Here is a 16,396-nt window from a genome sequence, read left to right as displayed (position 1 = left end):
CCTTGTCGTGGTGCTGGAGCTTGAGCACCTCAATGATGCCATGAGCTAAACCGTGAAGGGCCACCCAAGACGGGAAGGTCATGACAGAGAGGTCAGACTAAATGCGATCCCTGGGGAAGGTAATGGCAACCCACCTCAGTATTCTTGCCGTGAAAACTAAATGGATCAGTACAACCAGAGATATGTCGGTATACCATCGGAAGATGAGACCCCCAGGTCGGAAGATGGTCAAAATGCTACTGGGGAGGAACAGAGGATGAGCTCAACTAGCCCCAGACGTGATGACGCAGCTAGCTCAAAGCCGGAAGGACGGCTAGCGGCCGACGGTGCTGGTGGTGAACGGCGAATCCGATGTTCTAAGGATCAACACACCATCGGAACCTGGAATGTAAGATCTATGAGCCAGGGCAAATTGGATGTGGTTATTGGTGAGATGTCAAGATTAAAGATAGACATTCTGGGCATCAGTGAACTGAAATGGACTGGAATGGGCCACTTCACATCAAATGACCACCAGATCTACTACTGCGGACAAGAGGACCACAGAAGAAATGGAGTAGCCTTCATAATTAATAGTAAAGTGGCTAAAGCAGTGCTTGGATACAACCCAAAAAACGACAGAATGATCTCAATTCGAATTCAGGGCAAGTCATCTAACATCACAGTGATCCAAATATATGCCCCAACCACAAATGCTGAAGAAGCTGAAGTACAGCAGTTCTATGAGGATCTGCAGCACCTACTGGACAACACGCCTAAAAGAGATGTTATTTTCATCACAGGAGACTGGAATGCTAAGGTGGGCAGTCAAATGATACCTCGAATTACAGGTAAGTATGGCCTGGGAGAACAAAACGAAGCAGGACACAGGCTGATAGAATTTTGCCAAGACAATTCACTCTGCATAACAAACACTCTCTTCCAACAACCTAAGAGACGGCTTTATACATGGACTTCACCAGATGGACAACACCGAAATCAGATTGATTACATCCTTTGCAGCCAAAGGTGGCGGACATCTGTACAGTCGGCAAAAACAAGGCCTGGAGCTGACTGTAGTTCAGATCACAAACTTCTTCTTGCACAATTTAGGATCAGACTAAAGAGATTAGGGAAGACCCACAGATCAGCTAGATATGAGCTCACTAATATTCCTAAGGAATATGCAGTGGAGGTGAAGAATAGATTTAAGGGACTGGACTTAGTAGATAGGGTCCCGGAAGAACTATGGACAGAAGTTGGCAGCATTGTTCAGGAGGCGGCAACAAAATACATCCCAAAGAAAGAGAAAACCAAGAAGGCAAAATGGCTGTCTGCTGAGACACTAGAAGTAGCCCAAGAAAGAAGGAAAGCAAAAGGCAACAGTGATAGGGGGAGATATGCCCAATTAAAGGCAAAATTCCAGAGGTTAGCCAGAAGAGATAAGGAATTATTTTTAAACAAGCAATGCGCGGAAGTGGAAGAAGACAATAGAATAGGAAGGACAAGAGACCTCTTCCAGAAAATTAGAAACATTGGAGGTAAATTCCAGGCAAAAATGGGTATGATCAAAAACAAAGATGGCAAGGACCTAACAGAAGAAGAAGAGATCAAGAAAAGGTGGCAAGAATATACAGAAAACCTGTATAGGAAGGATAACAATATCGGGGATAGCTTTGACGGTGTGGTCGGTGAGCTAGAGCCAGACATCCTGAAGAGTGAGGTTGAGTGGGCCTTAAGAAGCATTGCTAATAACAAGGCAACAGGAGACGACGGCATCCCAGCTGAACTGTTCAAAATCTTGCAAGATGATGCTGTCAAGGTAATGCATGCTATATGCCAGCAAATTTGGAAAACACAAGAATGGCCATCAGATTGGAAAAAATCAACTTATATCCCCATACCAAAAAAGGGAAACACTAAAGAATGTTCAAACTATTGGACAGTGGCACTCATTTCACATGCCAGTAAGGTAATGCTCAAGATCCTGCAAGGTAGACTTCAGCAGTTCATGGAGCGAGAATTGCCAGATGTACAAGCTGGGTTTAGAAAAGGCAGAGGAACTAGAGACCAAATTGCCAATATCCGCTGGATAATGGAAAAAGCCAGGGAGTTTCAGAAAAACATCTATTTCTGTTTTATTGACTATTCTAAAGCCTTTGACTGTGTGGACCATAACAAATTGTGGCAAGTTCTTAGTGGTATGGGGATACCAAGTCATCTTGTCTGCCTCCTGAAGAATCTGTATAACGACCAAGTAGCAACAGTAAGAACAGATCACGGAACAACGGACTGGTTTAAGATTGGGAAAGGAGTACGGCAGGGCTGTATACTCTCACCCTACCTATTCAACCTGTATGCAGAACACATCATGCGACAAGCTGGCCTTGAGGAATCCAAGGCTGGAGTTAAAATCTCTGGAAGAAACATTAACAATCTCAGATATGCAGATGATACCACCTTGATGGCTGAAAGTGAAGAGGAACTGAGGAGCCTTATGATGAAGGTGAAAGAAGAAAGTGCAAAAGCTGGTTTGCAGCTAAACCTCAAAAAAACCAAGATTATGGCAACCAGCTTGATTGATAACTGGCAAATAGAGGGAGAAAATGTAGAAGCAGTGAAAGACTTTGTATTCCTAGGTGCAAAGATTACTGCAGATGCTGACTGCAGTCAGGAAATCAGAAGACGCTTAATCCTTGGAAGAAGAGCAATGACAAATCTCGATAAAATAGTTAAGAGCAGAGACATCACACTGACAACAAAGGCCCGCATAGTTAAAGCAATGGTGTTCCCTGTAGTAACATATGGCTGCGAGAGCTGGACCATAAGGAAGGCTGAGCGAAGGAAGATCGATGCTTTTGAACTGTGGTGTTGGAGGAAAATTCTGAGAGTGCCTTGGACTGCAAGAAGATCCAACCAGTCCATCCTCCAGGAAATCAAGCCAGACTGCTCACTTGAGGGAATGATATTAAAGGCCAAACTGAAATACTTTGGCCACATAATGAGAAGACAGGACACCCTGGAGAAGATGCTGATGGTAGGGAGAGTGGAAGGCAAAAGGAAGAGGGGCCGACCAAGGGCAAGATGGATGGATGATATTCTAGAGGTGACGGACTCGTCCCTGGGGGAGCTGGGGGTGTTGACGACCGACAGGAAGCTCTGGCGTGGGCTGGTCCATGAAGTCACGAAGAGTCGGAAGCGACTAAATGAATAAACAACAACAACAATCTGGATATGAAGATAGGTGGGGAATTCTTTGAAGTCCACATCGCAAAGTTGCCAAGGTTGAGAAACACTGGCCTAGTATATATTTATATATTGCAATAATGTTTATACTATGCCACAATAAGACACATATATACCATGCATGATAATATACTTAATTTTTAATCCTATTAATTACTAGTATGTTTTGAATGTGTTTCATGCTGAAATTTAACTGCTAATTATATTTCTAGCACAGCATTTGAGAACTCAAGTAACACAACCTTGCATGTGTATGATGTAAAAAATCCTGTAAATGCTAATATTTGGGAATATTATATGACAATACAATTGTATAATTTTATCTCATTTATATACCTACATTTGCTTTTGAAATTGTTCTGCAAGACTATACATTTAGGAGTTCCCTTAAAACTAAAAGTTTGTTTGGCTTGATTACTATAGTAATATTAATCCTTGCCTCTTAATTTTTTGAGCTCTCTGTGTCCATAAGCATAAATATGGTGATGCCTATTGAAACAAATGTCCAAAACATTACTTATTTAGAGCATTTTAGAACTTCCTTTGGCTTAGAAATACAGCTAAAGTCAACACCCTAAGACACTGAGCTTAATAAAATCAAGAACAGGGAAAACAGTGTTTAACATGAACAATAGGTGAAGAGAGGAGATTTAATGATTTAAAAACAATGCAAAACCAAAAAAAGGATTAACTGGCAGCTTAAAATCAGATACATTAGACAATTTCAGAATTATAGTGCCATCACAATAAGGTTCCTTTCCATGTTCCTATGAACTAGAAACTGGGAGACTGAATTCTAGTCCTCCCTTATATATGAAAGCCGGCTGGGTGACTTTGAGCCAGCCACTCCCACTTAGCCCAACCCACCTCACAGGGTTGTTGTTGTAAAGAAAATAGGAATTAGGAACATTATGTATGCTGCCTTGAATTGTACAAAATAAAGGCGGGATATGAATCTAATAATAAGCAAGCAAACTAACTAACCCAGCCTTAGTAGGTGGTGGGGTATATGAAAGGTTTTGAAGCAGTCCTTAACTGTATGGGAGGATTTGATTTTCCAGATATTCTGTCTCCAGCCCACTTAAGAATCAGCAGCTTAAATTGTGCTGAAAAACAAATTGGCAACTGGTACCATTTCCAAATAGCTTTCACTGGTAGTGTGTTGTATAGTATATTGTAATAAACTAAATCGGAAGTGACCATCACATGGATCAATGGAGCATTCAGAAAGGAGACCAATTTATTAAAGATTGGGGAAAGGTATTCCAGCACAGCTGCCATCCAATTTTTTAAGGAGCAATCCTAAAGTCCAGCAGCACCCCTAAATTACAGTCCTGATCCTTCAGCAGTAAGGCAATCTCATTAAGAACAAGGGATATTTAAACCGTATTTTAGCATTCTCTTGTGTCTGGATTGAGCATCAAATTGTTCATCACTATCCAGTCCATCAATATGGGTCTCCCTCAGTGCTGAACTGAAGTACTTTCCACCCATCCTTGAGTTGGCAGAAAACTATGCTGGCAGGAAATTTGCAGTTTCCAAAAAACAAACAGAGAGAAAAAAGTGCCCATTGCTGATCCCTGTCCTCCCCACAACGGGTCAGACATGACTCAGTGCTTGCACAGGGGACCTTTCACCTTTTTTTCACCACCCTGTCCCTATGGCTTCTGTTGCCAGTCATTCTTGGAAACTGGACTTCCTTCCAAGATAATGGGTGACAAAGCATAAGAGGTTTCACATACCCTGTAGCTTGTTCTTGGATGGTATCAGAATAAAGAGAAAAACACTAATTATAACCAGGTGGAGCTACAGATGACTTAAGCCTGTCTTACTGTTGGGCTGGGGACAAAATGAAGATAAAGTTGTGGGACTTTATTTCTGTAAGCTGCCTGGAGTCACCGTGAGTTGGGCAGCCTTATGCAATTCTTTAATAAATAAATAAATAAATAAATAAACACAGCAGGAAAAAGATACTGCCAGGGTACTCTTGTGCCATGGTTACATGCAAGTGGAAAAAAGTCCTGTATCCAAACAGAACTTGCAGAGCTTCCTTGGCAACAGCTGACAAACAGAACTAATGTTCAGGTATGAAACCCAACTTTAAAACTCCAGATGACTTTTTCCAATAGTTTCATGTACATATTTAGAACTTATGAAGAGAAGTTGGCAGCTGTGACTAGGTGTCATGAGTGCCGTTGAGCTAAAGTCATCAGCGCAATGGCACTCATGACAATGACAAGGAAATAGGTGAAGGGGTACAAGTTAAGTAGCCATCAACCTACAACGACTAACGGCCAACAAACAATAGCCAAAGGAATCACGGAGCCACCCAAACCATCAGCGGCAATACAACGGGGATCGCCCAGCTGAAAGCAATCAGCAGAAGAATGGAAACCTGATGATGGGCGATCCCGGAAACCCTCACCCACCGGCAGGGCAACGCATGGGACAAAGGGGGGTGACGTGACCGTGAGCGAGGGGGCGCTGACCGGCGCGGGGTATTTAAACCCCGCACCGGCGCGCTCCTGTCACTCTCAGCTTTTTTCTACCAACGCTGTACCTGCCCTGCAATAAACCAGAGCCTGATTCGCAAACCAGTGTCTGATTGTTATTCAGGGGGAGGCAGCGCATGACACTAGGACAGCCTCGCCATATCTTCATCTAGTGTGCCAGTTATAGCCTTTCCTGGACTGGGAGGCACTGGTCATGGTCACTCATGACTTAGGCACCTCTTGTTTGAACTGTTGCAATGCACTTGACATGGTGCTGGAAACTTCAGTTGGTCCAGAATGCAGTAGCTCATGTAGTGACAAGGAACTCCTAGGTCTTCCCATGTGATATCTTTACCGCAAGTGGTCCACCAGTTGCACCTAGTTCTCTTTCAGGTATAATTCAAAATGCTAATTGTTACTTTTAAAGCCCTATATGGCTTAGGACTTGGACATCTATGGGACCGCCTTCTCCCAGTGGCTATTGCCTACCCAGTAACATCAGGAAGGGGGTGCTACATCTTGAGCCCTTCACTTAAGGAATGCCATCTCCAGGGGCTACAGGAACAATTCTTTTTGTCACTCTCCCCCTTCTTTGGAACAGCATTTCTTCTGAGATTAGCTCTCACCCTACTGGGTGTGTGTGTGTGTGTGTGTGTGTCTGGGACTCATTAAAATCTGGTTTTTCCAGAGAGCCCTGTAATTGATTGGTGGTGAAAGGTACCTTCCTGCTATGGATTTGGCTGTTGTGGCTATTCCTCAAAGTGCTGTTGCTCTGATTTTGTTAGGTTTATGATGGTTTTTATCTTAACTTTGTATTTCTTTTTCTGCTGTAAGCTGCTTTGAGCCTTATGGATTGAGTGGCATATGAAAAGTAAACAAACAAACAACAAACAAAAATGTTCTGAGAAACTCGCCTAAGTCTGTGGCTACAGTGTGAGAAATAGTTCACTAGAAATTTTTACTTGTAGTGCTTGGTCAAGTAAGACCAAAAGCACTATAAAAAACTATGTTCCCTAGACCCCAAATTTGTCAAGGACCCCAGAAAGATACCGTACTCAGTGATGCTGAATGCTGCTCTGAGGTTCAGTAGAACAAACAAAGATGTTGACATTCACATCAATGAATACAAGACTCTGTATTATGAAGAATTTGTTTCAGTGGTAAGTAATTGGATGAATCTTATTGGCTTTGCCCAATTTGATGAATATAGGGCACCATTTTAGGTGTCCTATCATGTCATAAGCCACTGACTGTGGATATCATGATAGTATACAAAGGAGTAGGCAGTATGCATTGTTTGTTTGTTATATTGTTTGTTTTTATTGACTGATCTTGGATTTAAACTACACAATTGCATTTAAGTGTCTTACATTAAGAAAAGTGCAGTTCTATGCATGTATATTCAGAGAAGTAAGTCCTACAGTTGTGAGGAGAATGTATTCCCAAAACCGGGTAACAACTTTGATTATTCTACAGTATCTAGAAAAGGTGAAAGAAGAAAGTGCAAAAGCTGGCCTGCAGCTAAACCTCAAAAAAACCAAGGTTATGGCAACCAGCTTGATTGATAACTGGCAAATTGAGGGAGAAAACGTAGAGGCAGTGAAAGAGTATTTCTAGGTGCAAAGATTACTGCAGATGCTGACTGCCGTCAGGAAATCAGAAGACACGTAATCCTTGGGAGAAGAGCAATGACCAATCTCGATAAAATAGTTAAGAGCAGAGACATCACACTGACAACAAAGGCCCGCATAGTTAAAGCAATGGTGTTCCCTGTAGTAACATATGGCTGCGAGAGCTGGACCATAAGGAAGGCTGAGCGAAGGAAGATCGATGCTTTTGAACTGTGGTGTTGGAGGAAAATTCTGAGAGTGCCTTGGACTGCAAGAAGATCCAACCAGTCCATCCTCCAGGAAATCAAGCCAGACTGCTCACTTGAGGGAATGATATTAAAGGCCAAACTGAAATACTTTGGCCACATAATGAGAAGACAGGACACCCTGGAGAAGATGCTGATGGTAGGGAGAGTGGAAGGCAAAAGGAAGAGGGGCCGACCAAGGGCAAGATGGATGGATGATATTCTAGAGGTGACGGACTCGTCCCTGGGGGAGCTGGGGGTGTTGACAACCGACAGGAAGCTCTGGCGTGGGCTGGTCCATGAAGTCACGAAGAGTCGGAAGCGACTGAATGAATAAACAACAAAATCTAGAAAGATAGGAATGATTCAAAATGAAAATGGTTACTAGTAGCACATACAACTGCCTCATTAGTTTACGGGGCCCAAAAGTTGGACATATGTAGAGAGAAATAGGATGAAAACTAGTTGTCTTACAGCAAATGGAAACACAATCTGGCATTTATTTGTGCAACACAGGCAGCCAGATAAAACACATGATTTGTATTTTCAGGCAAGAGTTTTATTGAGGGAAGGGGATCTGGAGACCAAAGCATTGCATTTACATGTGGAAATTGTTTGGAAAAATTGAAGTTCCCATTGTCTCCCTTGATACACAATATACATTAATTATTCACTGCTTTTTGGTGATGAATATTGTTTTGTGCTAATCCATTGCTGTTTTAACTATTTCTTTGTAGTGGCACTATATAGATTTCTGCTCTATATCATCTGGTCCAGAAATCTGATACACTAGCAAGAACTATCACTAGCAATATCTGCTACTCTAATTTGTATACTATTGTATAGAATTTCAAGTGATATGACAATAGATGCTTGCCTGATGCTGTCCAGCTAGCAGGTAGATTTTATTTTAAAGGATTACCCTTTTGAGTAGGAAGCCACTTTCATAACTTCCTACTGAATAATGCACTTTCTATCCAGAAGATTATGTGTCTAGCCAATAGCATTACACAAGTCACTGCATCTCATCAGTGTCATTACTACTTTTGAGATGCTGACTTGAGCCAACTAGCAATTATATCCAATATGACTCTATGGAGTAGGAAGAATGATTGAGATTGTGCTTCTTAGTACTGCCCCCAATCTTCATATGTTTGTTAGAAGGCTGGAACACTGGATGTATACAAAGAAATGTGGTAGTTCAGTTCCGGTTTGGAATGGCGGAGTCTTTGAAGTGATGAAACCCTTTTGTGATCTTGGAACTCTGGCAAATGACTGCCTGGTGACCTCATTGCTCTTTGGAGATTGTCTTGTAAGCCTTCTTACTCAGAAGAAAATCCCACAGAATTCAGCGAGGCTTATTCTTCAATATGTGGGCCTCTGTACACTCTTAACACTGGGACATACTTATTAACAGAAATATGGAGTATTGCAGTGTTAGTATATTCCAGCCAAACACCCTTCCTCTTTGAGTGATTCATAGATTATAGCATTTGGCAGTCATTTAATGGAGGGGAAATTATAATTACAACAACACTACCTTAGTATGCCTGATCTTTTGATCTCCCAGATATAGCTAAGAACAACTGCACAAATATGAATTAAATGTTCAGTAGTGCACCACCTGTGTGATCCAGGTGTATGATTCTAGATTTTGTGAACAGTGTTTGCTGTGAACAGATATTAGGTTTTGCTGAAGGGTAGATTGGTTGGTGCAATTACCTCTGCCTCTCTATTAGCCCTATGAGGTAGTCCAGACAAGCACAACCAGGAGTACTTGCTCTATCTTTATTGTAAGGTTTTATTAACAGAATCTTGCAAGACTGAAAGTATTTCTCCCCTCCTTTCCTTTTACTGTCCAGAAAACTAGGGAGGGTTCCTTCTGAAATGTTTCCCATGCCCTCCCTCCTGTGGGCTGAGATATCTTTTACACGAGTGTCCAGTCTTGGGCTCTTCCTCCTTTCTCCCAAGGTCATTCTCATATACCATTACATTCTCTCCCATTCCCCATTTTCACCTTGGTTTTTAAAAAACAAGTTTCTTACCACCTAAACATATTTTCACTTTTTTTACAATGGTAAGATTTAGATTGTTTCTATACAAAGATAATTTATCATGCTTCTTACTTTTATAAAACTATATTCATTACTTGTACCTTTTACTGTAAAATGATTTCTTTCCACCTTTTACTTTACTAGTTTACATTTATATATACACAAAAATAGCAAGCTTGGTAATATGTGCAAAACCGCACTTACAGTTTTTATACTGCACTGTCTTATATATGTTGTTAGAAGTAAGTTCCATTAACAGGGCTTAGTAGTCCTCAGGAAGTGATGCAGGATTGCAGCCTTTAAAGTTATGAAACTTTTGAAGAAATGAAAATAATTATCATGTCTATAACCCATGTTTTATAAACAAACTATTGCAACTATATTAATCAGTTCCCAAGTATGGAATCCATTCATATTTTTATGTACATAAGCCAGTCCATCTTTTTTAACCATGATGCCAAGAAAGAATTTTCTCTTCCCCTGTATAGTAATTAGTAACTGGATTTGTTTAGTGAGTATTGTTCCAGAAAGTAGTGAATATTGTTAATAAAAATCATAAAAGAAAGATGCCAGCCACGATTTTTCTTAAACCCCTCATTTATTAAAAACACATCTAGGGTTTTATGCAGACATATGCATGATTTGATATCTTGAGACCTGGGTTTTGCTCATACTGAAGCAAACAGGAATTTAATGCTGTGGGCTGCCTGTCTCCAACAAAATCCTTCTCAAGGATATGTTTGCCTTCTAATAAACTTATAAATACTGGGGCAGTACCAAGAAGCACAATCTCTATCCCATGGTTCTAAGATCCAAAACAGTCGTGATGGCCTTGCATGCTTGATCTATTTAAAACAAATTGGAAGGTGGCTAAACCAGATTGAGATAATGGAAGTGGGACAAAGGGTTACAATTCTTTCTAGTCTTGATTGGCATTATCTCACCCCTACCTGTTCTTTGCAATGAGAAGAAACCTCCTATTGGGCCCAAAGGGAACTTTCTTCCTTTTATGACAGGGCAAAAGGCAGGACAAAAGATTAATCTCTCTCTCCCTCTCCATAGTCTCAATCCAGTTTAATACATACATGCAATTTATATTAGGGCAAATCATAGGAGAAATTTCCATTTTCTCTGGCTTTTAGAGAAGATTTTTTTTTTTGCAAGATACCTGGAAAGTTCTTATCTTCAACAAGCTACAAACTTCATTTTCTTTTTGGCATGGTGCTTTCTAGCTTCTATTTCCTGGTGTAAAACAGATAAGCATATTGGCATGGAAACATGCTTATGGTTTATGTCACCAACTCTATGTGCAGTGTGGCGTACCATGTTGTGAAAAATCTCTCTCCCCCCTTTTGAAATGCATATTAATCTTTTTATTTGGTTTTTATAAGCAATTTTTTTACATTTTGGTTTTTGTTTTGCAAGCTGGTTAAATAAGCCTAAACTGATGAAAAATAAATTGCAACTACTCATAAAGTTCTTTTTATTTTGTAAACTTATAAAAATGACATAAATATAGATAATTATTGACTGAAAGGAGAAATAGCTGCTATAATCACTTTGCTACAAGAACAGGTACAAACTGCTTGAATCAAGCAACATCTCCTTGTTCTTCACTGATTAAATATGAATTGCAACTACTAACATGGTTCCATTTTATTTTGCAAATTGCTGAAAACTATGTAACTGTGGATCTCTATTGACTGAAAGGGGAAATAGCTGCTATAGTCACTCAGCTACGGGAACAAGTAAAATTGCTTGAATCAAGCAAAGACCAATACTGCAACCATCTCCTTGTTCTTTTGTTGATTCTCCAACCATGCAGTCTGAAACTAATCAGGCCCTGTCCCTTCCCTTCCCTTCCCCACACGAGAGGTGGCCAGATAGGAAATTAATAACTTGTGATTGGTATCACCTCCATCCCTCTTCATCCCATCCCAACAAACCTGAGGTACCTTGGAGAGGTGGGACCTTTAGAAGGCAGAAGAGGTAATATAAGCCTACAGAGCAGGGAGGTATAGGAGACAGGCACAGACTAGATAAACTATCAGTTAGAAAAATTGGACATGTTTTTTTTTTTTTAATCTCTGGGGCCTCATTGATTCTCCCTCTCCTCCTCCGTTTTCCCCTTCTCAGAATGCTTTGGATTTTAAGGCTTAGAATCCTGGCTCAGCAGATATCGCTGTAATTCTTGCACTAATCTCCATGCTAGCTGTCTTCTCTGTCTCCTGTTTTGGTTCAGCCTGCCTTACTGACTAGTTGAAACTACATCGCCCTGTGCCCTAAAGGGAGCTTGAAGTATCCTGGTGCTAGCTGGCAGAGGAGGTGAGATCAAAAGGCTCTCCCTTCCCCCTCTCTCAGGCAGTGCCAGACACCCTCAATGAACCCTCAGCTGTTATTTTTGTAGGAATTATGCTCCTCAGCAATAAAGGATCTATTTCCCAACTCTCTCCTCTCATAAAGTTAGCATACAGGAGTCAGTAGCAGCACAGGGTGTTATGCAATCTCATCTCACTCCAGTTTTCTGGGCATATTTAACATTCAAGAATGGAAGACAGGCTCCTGCTTTTGACCAACTCAGAATGTACCCAGGAAAGATCAGGAACTTTTCTGGTCCTAAAAACTGTCTTCCCCCAAATTCTGGTTCCTGTTTTATTGCCCACGAAATGCACAGCTCTAGGGGTTTTGAAATGAGTGATTCAGTCATGTGTTTCCCCTAACAAAACAACACAAATGTTTAGGATGGGATGAGCAAACTGTACCTTTCCACAAACCTTTGTCTGTAGAAACCCTTAAAAAACTTCCACAAAGTTTCAGTTGTTAATGTGCAAGGAGGAAAAACTATTAAAACTATGTGGTGGGATTAGTCTATCAGTTTTGGATTTCGACCAGGCCCAGTAAAGTTCCTTGTCTTGGATCTTGCCAGTTCTTGAGCACAGCATTCGGCATACCCTCCACTGACCAATGGGGCTGCTAGCCTTAAAAAACAGAAAGCAAGCAAGAAGGCAAAAGTGCTCATCTTCCCTCTGTGTTTTGCCACTGTACTGGAGTATTGCCCTGGATACCTACTGATCAATGCATATGAGTATTTTCTACATTTCTTAAAACGATTTGTGTATGGTGTATTTGTCTGTGTTGTAATATTATAACCATGCCCTGTACAGTCTCATAATGAGGAAGATAAAGATGGCAAAAAGTTGGTATGATTTCCCCCTTTCTTTTGTTTGACTTAAGGGAAAATCGTTCAAAATAGTCAGGAAGGCAGTCATCCAGGCCTATCCTGAGAACTGTTTTCACCCGTTGAATGAATGTATTTGCTTATCTAGGATGGAATGCAGAAATGAATTGGTTTTCTTTCAGCAAGTTCCATTCCAATCAATGTGGACTCTACATTTGAATGAGAGGTGTGGGAAATCTGTATTATTGAAACAACCACCCATGTGTCGAATGGCTCTCGGTGCTTTGGGCAAACGGCATGTGAGCATGTGAAACTTCCTCCAGTTCAGTGATATCAGGCTACCCACATATAGCTGAATTGAGCAGGACCAGCTATTTATGATAAAAACCAGAAATACTGGGCTTTTTCACACCTCTGCTTGAAGCACAGAAAAACGTATCTGCCTTTTTCCTCTCTGGCCCTAAAAGAACAGGCATGGCAGATGTTAGCTGAGGCACTGTTTCCAAGGGTAACCATGAGGTCCACATACACACGCTTCCAGCCAGCGGGACTGGGATGGTGCCTTTTCACTCAGTACCTTTCCCATGCAGCGGGCCTTGTGTGCTAGCAAGGGGACAAATCCAAGCCAAGCGGGGACTCAGAATGACTGTCCCCTTTTCCCTGGTGTCAGAGTGAAAAACTGCCAACTTTAAAGGAGGGAAGAGCATAAATGAGCCCTGGCCTGCCAGAATCCTGACCCCATCAAGTATCATCATGCAGGAAAGCCAACTCAGAATAGGATTTTCTGCAGGTGATGCCAGCGTTTACTCTTTATCTTTCAAAGGCCCCTTTTGGAGCCACAGCACAGATCACCTACATTTCTTTTTGACAGCCAAATAAAGCACATATCTTGATATTTATGGCACAGGCACTGCTGGCGCATAATGGTGCATGGTGTACAGTGCAGCCTGACAGATGGTCAGTTCAACAAAGGGGAGAAGGAATGAATAGAAACTAAGGAGACGGGGGAATTCTTATTGACAAAATCTAAAAATACTTCTCAGCTTGTTTGTTTTACGAAGAGAACAGGAGGAATATTACATACGCTTGATGATTAGATAACATTCCTGAGTACCACAGAAGGAAACTGCATGAAGGAGTTAGAGATGGGAAGAATCAGAGCTTAATTCTAGTCTCCATACTACAACTATGGTGGGGTTTAAGTTGGGTTCCTGATCCAGGCTGCAAAAATCCAGACCTAAAGGCTTCAGTTTCTTGGGCCACAAGCTTCATCCGTGTTTTCTCTGTGGTTTGGATTATATGGTGGTTCAAGTTTTTGATCAGAGACTTAGACCAGTGTTTCCCAACCTTAGCAACTCTAAGATGTGTGGACTTCAACACCATGCTTCATGCTGTCTGGGGAATTCTTGGAGTTGAAGACCACACATCTTAAAGTTCCCAAGGTTGAGAAACACTGACTTAGACAAAGAGGTGAACGTTAAAGCACAAAATGCGCAGTGCCCCTTGCAGAAGGAATGTAATTTCTCAGTTGCTGCAGGGAGCAGAGATATGGCACTGAGCTTGCGTTTGCGGAAGAATCCACAGATCCTGCTCTCCACCCCCGCAGGGTGGAAACAAAGCTGCTGGGCTGACAAGCTGTTGATGGATGGAACTTTGCCCACACCCAACCCTGCAGGGTCGCCTGTTGCATCAGGAACCTCCTCTCTCTGGAGACTGCCTGCAACAGAAATAGGGAAGTAAAAAACCCCATCTTTTTTTCTCGCCCCTCCCAGCAGACACCAAATCAACTCAGCTGCAGCATCTTGGCAACAGTTCTATGATTGGTTGGTTGGCAGAGGCCAGTGGGCCAATTGAGGCTTCAGCACTTTGGAGGGTTAAAAGGGAGAAGCATGATTTCTTCCTTTCTCTTTTCCTCCAGGGCTGTGGAAGGGGAAAGAGGCCCTTCAGATTCAGCCTGATGGGCAGTTTAGGGAGGGGTGGTTGGCAGCTGCTTTGTGTTGAGGCATATTTTCCCACCTCTGCCCCACTTTTCCTAAGGCCTGATCTTGTTTCATTGAGCTGTGCACGAAAGGCTTTTTCCCTTCTTGCATTCCCACCCTTCTAAATTGTGCTGATGTGGCTAGATTAAGCCTTGAGCACAGCGCTTACCTCTCTTCCAATCATTTCTGTTTTCAGGTTTGCTTTTCAGACACAACAAACACACAATAGCACTGGAGGCATACACAGATACGTTGGTGGGTCTGGATCACTCAGAATGGAGAAATTAGTTTGGAGGGCTAAAGTCCCACAGAAGATACAATTATGGTTGCTGGGAATAGAGTTGTTTTCTCAAGGCAGTTTAAAGAAGTATATAACTGCAGAGCAGTGTTTCTCAACCTTGGCAAGTTTAAGATGTGTGGACTTCAACTCCCAGAATTCCCCAGCCAGCCAAGGTTGAGAAACACTGCTTCAGAGGATTTTTCTTTAAATAATCTTAGATGAATAAACAGCATGTTTGTGAGCAGTTGAATAGCCATGCTCTAACTAACAAGAACCAGAATGGGTTTTGGGCAAAAAAATTGTCCCTGCTGCCCCTATCTCCTGCTTTGACAGGGTTACTAGGTTAATATATCACAGGAATATCTTAAACATAGTTTACCTGGTCCTTAGCAAGCCTAGAGCAGAGTGTTTTATGACATTCTCCTTATTAAAGTGGGATAATATGGGTTAAATGGTGACTATTGTTAGTTGGACTTACACTTGGCTGAATGATTGTATCGAAGAGTGCTCATTAATGGAGTGAAAGATTGAGAGAAGTGCCACTGGATTATGTCTGGGAACCTGGCCTGTTCAATATTTTTATCAATGACTTGTATGAGGGATTTGAGAGTATATTTACTAAGTTTGCAGATGACAGAAAGCTGGAAGGGGTGCTTAATACTTTAGAGCAGAGAGAGAACATTCAAAAAGACCTAGAACAGCTTGAAGAGTGAGTGAAATGAATAGGATGGAATTTAACAGGGAGAAACTAAAGGTCTGTATCTGGATAGAAAAAAGGAAAAGCACAAGTATAGGATGGGGAGACCTGACTTGGCAGTACTACATGTGAAAGGATTCAACCTTGTTGGTTGCAAGTTAAACATAAGCCAGCGGTGTAATCCTGCTGCTAAAAAGGCAAACAATATCCTTGGGTGTATTAATGGGAGTATAGGGTCTAGATTATAGGGAATATTTGTTCCAGCCAGACCACACTTGGAATACTGTGTCCAGTTCTGTGCACCACAGTTCAAAAAGGAAAACGAGGAATTAGAGTGAGTAACTCAATAGGAGGGCTATCAAGATGGTGAGTAGTCTGAAAATCAAGCTATATAAGGAATGGTTAAAATATCTGGATATGTTTAGCCTACAGAAGAGACAATTTAAGAGAGATATGACACCATTCTTCAAATATCTTAAGGGTTGTCACATAGAAGAGGGGCTAGACTTATTTCTGTTGCTGCGAAATACAGAGAAAGAATTGGTTAAAGTTACAAGGAAGTAGATTCAGGCTAGATGTCAGGAGGAACTTCCTGACTGCACATGCATCAGCCTGTGGGACATGCTGTCACATGAA

At 41.6% G+C, this 16,396-nt stretch overlaps 1 protein-coding gene across 1 annotated transcript in view; it reads right to left on the bottom strand.

The window, feature by feature from the left end:
• LOC134493202 (chitotriosidase-1-like) overlaps positions 1-16,053 on the bottom strand; it is a 124,397-nt gene extending 108,344 nt beyond the window's left edge. Inside the window, exon 1 of the transcript XR_010067563.1 lies at positions 16,046-16,053. The gene's annotated coding sequence lies outside the window, so the exon portion shown is untranslated. The remainder of the gene's footprint in view (positions 1-16,045) is intronic.
• Between the last annotated feature and the right edge of the window lie 343 nt (positions 16,054-16,396).

Source organism: Candoia aspera, chromosome 3, assembly GCF_035149785.1.
Source record: "Candoia aspera isolate rCanAsp1 chromosome 3, rCanAsp1.hap2, whole genome shotgun sequence".
Taxonomy (NCBI): domain Eukaryota; kingdom Metazoa; phylum Chordata; class Lepidosauria; order Squamata; family Boidae; genus Candoia; species Candoia aspera.
This window is presented reverse-complemented; position numbering and strand designations above follow the sequence as displayed.